An 8,915-nucleotide genomic window follows, 5' to 3' on the forward strand; every position below is an offset into this window, starting at 1 on the left:
GTGTTTATTTGTTCAATTATTGAAATGAACAAAAGGTAATTAATTAAAGATAAGTTCAGATAAAAATTACAATAAAAATTGTAGATGACCGTGTTACTCTCTTTACTCTTTTACTTGTTTCAGTCATTTGACTGCAGCCATGCTGGAGCACCGCCTTTAATCGAGCAACTCGACCCCCAGGACTTATTCTTTGTAAGCCCACTACTTATTCTATCGGTCTCTTTTGCCGAACCACTAAGTGACGGGGACATAAACACAACAGCATCAGTTGTCAAGCAATGCTAGGGGGACAAACACACACACACAAACACACACACACACATACATACATATATATACATATATACGAAGGGCTTCTTTCAGTTTCCACCTACCAAATCCACTCACAAGGCTTTGGTCGGCCCGAGGCTATAGTAGAAGACACTTGCCCAAGGTGCCACACAGTGGGACTGAACCCGGAACCATGTGGTTGGTAAGCAAGCTACTTACCACACAGCCACTCATTTTTTAACCAATGCAGAGCAGGGACCAGAACCAAACAGTCTTTGCTGTGTTAATCCTTTAGCATTTGGATTACTCTGTCACATATAATCTTTATTCATTCACAAATTAATCATGTATTATCTTGTAGCTTTGAGATTTTGATGATGTGATTGTTTATTTTTAGAATGACATTGCAGGGTAGGTGTGAGAGGCTGGATTTGGATGGTTTGAACAGAGAGCAGGTAGATTAATTGAGTTGGATAAGACTAGTTTAAATGCTAAAAGGTTTAACTATTTCATTAGATACATAATCATTAAGAAGTATATAATAGACATCGTTAAATCCAAATTGATATCAAGAAAAGTATAAATTGCTGGGTTTTTTTCCTCAAAATATGTTTTACTTTAATTTTTTTTTTGTTTTTTTTACTTCCTTAGAAATAAATTTATTCTTGTTTTAGAGCAAAGATAAAAGAAAAAAAATACTATATTAGAATTCCTGAAATTGTACAATTCTGTTCCTCAATTTTCTTAATGCCAAATTAGATGCCATTATAGTTCATTATTTACATTATTTACATCCGTTGAATGTAAATAATGTAAATAATTTCTCATCTCTCAAATATAGAACTGTCATTATAGTTGTTTACTCTCAATATTTCAAATGGCTTTTTCTGCATCATTACTACTGCTGCTGCTGTTGCTGTTGTTGTTGTTGTTGTTGTTGTTGTTGCTGTTGTTGCCGCCATCGTCGTCGTCATTGTTGAGGCCCAAGTCAACCTTGCTCAAACAGAGATATGTTAATGCTGGCATTATTCTTGTAGTTCTAAGATAGTGGGCTTGCAGAAACATCAGTATGCCAGGTAAAATGTTTAGCAGCATTTTGTCTGTCTCTACATTTCTGAATTTTAAATTCTACTGAGGTTGACTTTGCCTTTCAGCTATCCTTTCAGGGTTGATAAACTAAGTACCAGTTGCATACTAGGGTCAACCTAGTCAACCCTCCTCTAAAATTTCTATAGGCTTTGTGCCTATAGTAGAAAGGATTATTTTTGTATTATTAGGTGGTTAGCTGGTAGAATAGTTAGCATGCTGGGAAAAATGCTTTGTGGCATTTCATCCATCTTTACATTCTGAGATCAAATTCTGCTGATGTCGACTTTGCCTTTCATCCTTCTGGGGTCAATAAAATTAGTACCAGTTGCATACTGGGGTCCAATGTAATTGACTTATCTCCTTCCCTGAAATTCCTGGCCTTGTTTCTAAAATTTGGAAACATTATTCTTGTAGTAAGCTGGCAGAATTATTACCAAGCTGGACAAAATGCTTATAAGCATCCTAAGTTCTACATTCTGAGTTCAAATCCTGCTAAGGTTGACTTTGGATTTCATTCCTTTGGGGGTTGATAAAATAAGTACCAGTTGAGCACTGAGGTTGATGTAAGTGACTAACCCCCTCCCCTAAAAAGTTTCTAGCCTTATGTCTATAGTAGAAAGGAGTATTCTAGTAGTGAGATGTGGGTCAAAGTGGTGAGAAAGGATCTTCAGATGTTGGGCCTCATAGAGGCAATAACAGGGGACCATGACTTTTGGCTGCTTGCTGTGCATGAGAAAATTTGAGAAGCTAAGGAAAATCATGCTTGTCCTTGCATACAGGTATGTCCCCTGCATCCCTCTTCAGCTGAGCATTCCTAATCTTGCAGTTTTGTAGGTGTTGACACCACATTAAAAGTGTCTGTACTGGTGCCATGTAAAAAGCACCAAGAACACTCTGTAGAGTGGTTGGCATTAGGAAGGGCATCCAGCCGTAGAAACTATGCCAATGAGACGTGGAGCCCATGGATAAAGCGCTTCAGCTGGGCAGCTTTATCAAACCTTCCGACTCATGCCAGCATGGAAAACAGACATTAAATGATAATGATGAGGATGAAGAGCTGGTAGAACCATGAGCATGCCATACAAAATGCTCACTTATTCTTTACATTCTGAATTTAAATCCCACCATGGTCAACTTTACCTTTCAGGGTTGATAAGATAAAGTACCTGTCATGTATGGAGGTTAATGTAATCAATTAAACTCCACCTCTAAAAATGTTGGCTTTGTAGCAAAATTTTAAACCATTATTCTAATAGTGACAAAGCTGTCATTATTTTAGATATAATTAAGATGGTGAGCTGGCAGAATCGTTAGTATACTGGATGAAATGCTTAGTAGTATTTTGTCTGTCTTTACGTTCTGAGTTCAGATTCCACTAAGGTCAACTTTGCCTTTCATTCTTTCAGGGTCAATGAAATAAATACTGGATGGCCCTGGGGTCGATGTAATTGATTTACCCACTCACCCTCAAAAACTGTTAGCCCTGTGCCAAAATTTGCATGGCTGATGCCAGTCTCATGTAACCGGCACTCATGCCAGTGGCATATAAAAAGCACCTATTTACACTCTAGCAGTGGTCGGTGTTAGGGAGGACATCCAGCTGTAGGAACCATGTCAAATCAGAGTGGAACTTGGTACAGCTCTCCAGCCTTACCAGTTTCGGTCAAACTATCTAAGCCATGCCAGCATGGAAAGCAGAAGCTAAATAATGATGATGATGGCGAAGACAATGATGATGGGGATGGTGATGGTGGTGATGATGATGATGATGATGACGACGATGAAGGCAACGATGATGATGATGACAGTGATGATGACGATGGCAAAGACAGTGATGATGATGATGATGGTGGTGATGGTGATGATGATGATGACAGTGGTGGTGGCAACGACAACAACGATGATGATGATAATGATGACAACGACGATGATGAAGACAACGATGATAATGATGATGATGATGATGATGACTTAGTGTGTCTAGGTGCACACCATTTAATGTGGCCTTCCATTTCCTTTAAAGATGATTGAATGTGATATGAGGCTGATTTGGCTGCTAATTCTACCAGGTCGAAAGACCATACAGAACCTTTCACATTGTCTTATTGCAATTTTTCCTTTTGTTGTTGCGCAACTCAAGGTCTTCACAGATCAAGCAGACTTATGGTAACAGACATTCCAACCTTCATCATTCCATTTTTTAGGAGTGGCTGTGTGGTAAGTAGCTTGCTTACCAACCACATGGTCCCGGGTTCAGTCCACTGTGTGGCACCTTGGGCAAGTGTCTTCTGTACACATCCTTGGCCTGACCAAAGCCTTGTGAGTGGATTTGGTGGACGGATACTGAAAGAAGCCCATCATATATATGTGTGTGTATATATATATATATATATATATATATATATATATATATATGTGTGTATGTGTGTGTATATGTTTGTGTGTCTGTTTGTCCACCCAGCATCACTTGACAACCAATGCTGGTATGTTTATATCCCCGTAACTTAGAGGTTCGGCAAAAGAGACCAATAGAATAAGTACTAGGCTTACAAAGAATAAGTCCTGGAGTCTATTTGCTCAACTATAAAGGTGGTGCTCCAGCATGGCTGCAGTCAAATGATTGAAACAAGTAAAAGAATAAGAGTATATAGGAAACCCTAGATCGCATTATGCAGTGCGTTCTGTTCTAAGAGGAGATTTAACTGTTATTTCTAGTAAATTGTGTGACTCTGAAGCAGCTTCCTTTTTGGGTCGTATCTGTTCCAATCACATGAGCCAATAATCATTTTCCTCATGGTCAGTGCATTTTGATGAAGTAGATTTTGAAACTATCAATCAGGTAACCTGTTTTAGAAATTCTGCAAGGAGGAAATTGTTTGGCATCTGCTCTTTGACATCAATTGCTGGTTTTTATTCAAGGTTTTTTGTAAGGTTACATTTAGATGTTATATATTTTCAATGAAAGATCCCATCGTTTTGATCTGTTTATAAAAGGCATTGCAGCAATATTGGTTACTGATATGCTATTTGAAAAGTTGCTGATGCCACCATTTCTTCAGTGCCAAGTGTGTTTGGAAATCTCTGTCATGTATTCTAAAGAATACACGACAGAGATTTCTTTAAAAGAGATGTTGGTGACTTTCTAAACTGTTTTCAATTAGTCTTATATTAAATATATAATTAAATGATCAACCAAACAGAAAAATAACCACATCATCAATGGCCATGCAAAGGAAGCCAGCAAAAGGAGCCTCTGTATGATCATTCCACTTGCTAGAAATTGTAGCCAAATCTCTCTCAAGGCCTTATTGCCTTAAAAGACGAAAGGCATATTAGATAAAATTGTCCAAGATACATTGCACCTGGATAAAACTCATGATAGTCATGGCCACAATAATTTTGGTCATAAATCTGCCTGGGCATGGCAAACTTTGGGCTAAGCAGCTGCAATAACTCTGTTGATGAAGGAAGTCTACAGTGGAACTTCTAAGTGATTGCTTAATTCTAGAAATAGCAACCAAATCACACTCTACCATCTGTAAAAAGAAAGAATTCATTTGATTATACAGTTCCAAATATGCTATATTTCTCTTTTGTTTTTTGCTTGTTTCAGTCATTGGACTGAGGCCATGCTGGGGCACCACCTTGAAGAATTTTTAGTCAATTGAATTGAACCCAGTACTTTTTTTTAAAAGTCTGGTACTTTAAAAAAACTTAGCAGTTTGGCTCTTTAGCCAAACTGCTAAGTTGTGTGTGTGTATGGGGGGGAGCATAAGCACACCAACACTGGTTGTCATGTGGAGGTGGGGAACACACACACACATGCCATTGTTTTTCCTGTGTCGTCTCCCTTTCTTATTACTCAAAAGTAACCAGAAACATTCTCTGTGGGACAAGGCCATTGTAATTCAGTCCTCTACCACTGGAAGCCACTTGATGCAATCCTTAGGCATCAGTCTGCTGATTGGCTGCATTGGGTGAAATTGTACTGTCACATGGTTCATCTTTGTTTTACACTGTTTGTCCCCTGTTTGTCAAATTTTGAAAGTGTGCTTACAAAGAATAAGTCCTGGGGTAGATTTGCTTGACTAAAAGCGGTGCTCCAGCATGGCCACGGTCAAATGACAGAAACAAGTAAAAGAATAAAAGAAAGAATAAATACATACATATATATGTGTATGTGTATGCATATGTTCATGTATATATACAATCTATATATATATACACACATATATACAAATATATATACACACACACATATATATACATAATATATATTTATAATATATATATATATATATAATATATATATATATATATATATATATATATATATATATATATACACATTATATGTATATATATATACATATATATCCCTCCTCTCTCTTTCGGAGAGGCACTGAGCAGCTATACGCACACATACACCACGGCAGAGTAACTTCCACCTACCGAATTCAATCACAAAGCTCCGGTCGGCTCGGGGCTATAGTGGAAGGACACCAACCCAAAGTGCCACGCAGTGGACTGAACCCGCAACCATGTAGCTAGGAAGCAAGCTACCTAACCACACAGCTATGCCCGCGCCTACATATATACACACACACACACAACACACACACACACACACACAACACACAACAACACAACACATATATATATGTATATACATGTGTATATACCTACACACATACACACACACGTTCTGTTTGCATAAAACACAAGAGGTAGATCATAGGTTTCTGCAATCAGAGCCGACAAAGTGCTGATAAACAACAACAACAACATCAACTCTTAGGTGGGATTTTAGGACTTTGTATAGTTTCGTTTGATTGTTTTTTTTACTTGGTCATGACACCTTGATTAATTAAATGGTGTACAGAAGTAATTATCCAATTTTATAACCCTAATACCCAGTATGTTGAATTGAGCACACTAAATTTTTTATTTCTGTACTTTTAAGAATATCTCTACACTATATCTTCATGTTTATGCATAGGCAACAACTGACTTGATGACAGGAATTTTGCCAGAAGTGTGTAGAAAAATCTGTCCACTCTGGTGAGTATTCAGTGAACTGGAAAAAATTGAGTAAAAGATCATTTTAACCTCAGGCAACCTAGTGTAGGCAGCCTTCCGCTGCTTTTTCTAGAAAGAAAGAAAAAAATTGGAGAAAAATTTATTTCCATCTGTTGTAAAGTATTGTTTATCTGTGTGTACAGCATGCGTGTGTGTATTTGTGTGTATGTGTGTATTGTGTGATTGACTGCATGTGTATGTGTATATATAGAGTGTGTGTATGTGTATATATATATATATTATTATAATATACTAATATATACATATATATATATATATATATATATATATATATATATATGTATGTATGTAAACAAATTCAAGGGTAAAAATTATAAAAAATAATCTATATCAGTGGTTAGCATGCGTAAAAAAAAGTCAGGAGACATAAATAATAATATATATGAGTGTATAAAAAATATACACTGCCATGTAAGAAGTCGACATAGTGTCTTCTCCGTGTATAAATTTTATACACTTACATATATATATATATATATATATTATATTATATATATATATATATATATATATGTATGTAGTATGTAAACAAATTCAGGGTAAAAATTATTAAAAATAATCTATATCAGTGGAGCATGCGTAAAAAAAAGTCAGGACACATAAATAATAATATATATGAGTGTATAAAAATATATATACTGCCATGTAAGAAGTCGACATAGTGTCTTCTCCGTGTATAAATTTTTACACATATATATATATATATATATATGTATACATGTATGTGTGTGTGTTTAAGTGAATAAGTTTGAGTTTTATGTGCTTATGAAATTTACTATTTATTTGTGGTATGTATAGGAGTGATTTGAAAACTAAATCTTGGATTGAACTTGCTTAGCAGTTCACTTCCTCATCATAACATGTAGTACTTCTCATCTCACTTTGGTAATGATCAAACATATCACATAAGAACAAGAAGCCAGAGATATTTAGAAGTAATAAAGCGGGAAGATATGATGCTGATGTATATCATAGTGAAGAGGTGTATTGTCACATGTGAAGTAGGAGAGTTAAGCAGGAATTAAAACCGAGCCACAGATTCAGTTGATTGGAAGCTTATGCTTACCTTCTGTTGCAGTAATGGCAACCATAAGATATGCATGTCAGCAGTAACATTGCTGTATGTGTTGTTGTTGTTGTTGTCGTTGTTGTTGTTTAATGTTTGTGGAGAATGAAAATATCTTTCTAGGACTGTGTTTCAAAATGATAAGTACCATACATACAAGCAATTAACAGAAGCTTTATTTACTGCATATGGTGTTTTCTGTTTTGGAAAAATAACAATGAAAATTTCTGTAGCTGTGTGCTAAGAAGATTACTTCCGAACCACACGGTTAAGGGTTCAGTCCCACTGCATAGCACCTTGGGCAAGTGTCTTCTACTGTAGCCTTGGGCGGAATGCCTTGTGAGTGGACTTGGTTGATGGAAACTGAAAGAAGCCCATCATATATCTTATCTTATATATAATAAAGCAGAAGATGTGTGTGTGTGTGTGTGTACAGGCCTTTTTTTTTTGATTTCCCTTAAAATCAATATTTTTCATCTGATTTCATTCATGTTGGGAACATACATCACTTGTGTTCCAGAGATGGTCATAGACTCTTCAAATTTTCTACATAGTTAGTAATGCCACCCCTAGGAGAAGAAAACACCTTTTCATAAGTAAATAACAAATGCTAATGATTGTTGCTTCAAGAGACATTACTCTTAATGATGTAGTTATGCTACTTTCACTTCATCTTCTATTACAGTTTTTACAATGCCCATTCACTGTGTGTGTGTGTGTGTATCTTTATGTCTGTTTCCCGCAACCACTTGACAACTGCTGTTGGTGTATTTACATTCCTGTAACTTAGTTGTTCAGCCAAAGAGACTGATAGAATAAGTATTGAACACTGGGATCAATTTGTTTGACTAAAATTGTTCAAGGCAGTACCCCAGCATGGCCGCAGTCTAATGACTGAAACAAATGAAAGAAAAGATAAAAGAAGGGGTTAAGTTGATTACATTCACCCCCAGTATTCAACTGGTACTTATTTTATTGTTGACTTCAAATAGATGAAAGGTTAAGATGACCTCAGTAGAATTTAAACTCAGAACATGAAGATGGACAAAATGCTTGCTAAGCATTTTTCCAGGCACAGAAATGATTCTGCCAGCTCACCAAAGATGAACGAAGTGCTTTATTTTATCAACCCTTAAAGGATGAAAGATAAAGTGTACCTAGGCGGGATTTGAACTCTGAATGTGAAGTGTGTCATATAAGGAAATACTTGCATGACGTTTTGGTTCCAGCACTCCAAGATTCTGTTAATCCATTCTGCCACCACAGCCAGTGTTACTCATTTATATAATAATAGTTTCCACTTTTGGCACAAGAGTCGGAAGTAAGTCGATTACATCACGACCCCTGCCACTCCAACTCCCTCAGTGTTCAACTGGTACTTATTTTATTG

Source organism: Octopus sinensis, linkage group LG20 (genome assembly GCF_006345805.1).
Source record: "Octopus sinensis linkage group LG20, ASM634580v1, whole genome shotgun sequence".
In the NCBI taxonomy this organism is placed as follows: Eukaryota; Metazoa; Mollusca; class Cephalopoda; order Octopoda; family Octopodidae; genus Octopus; species Octopus sinensis.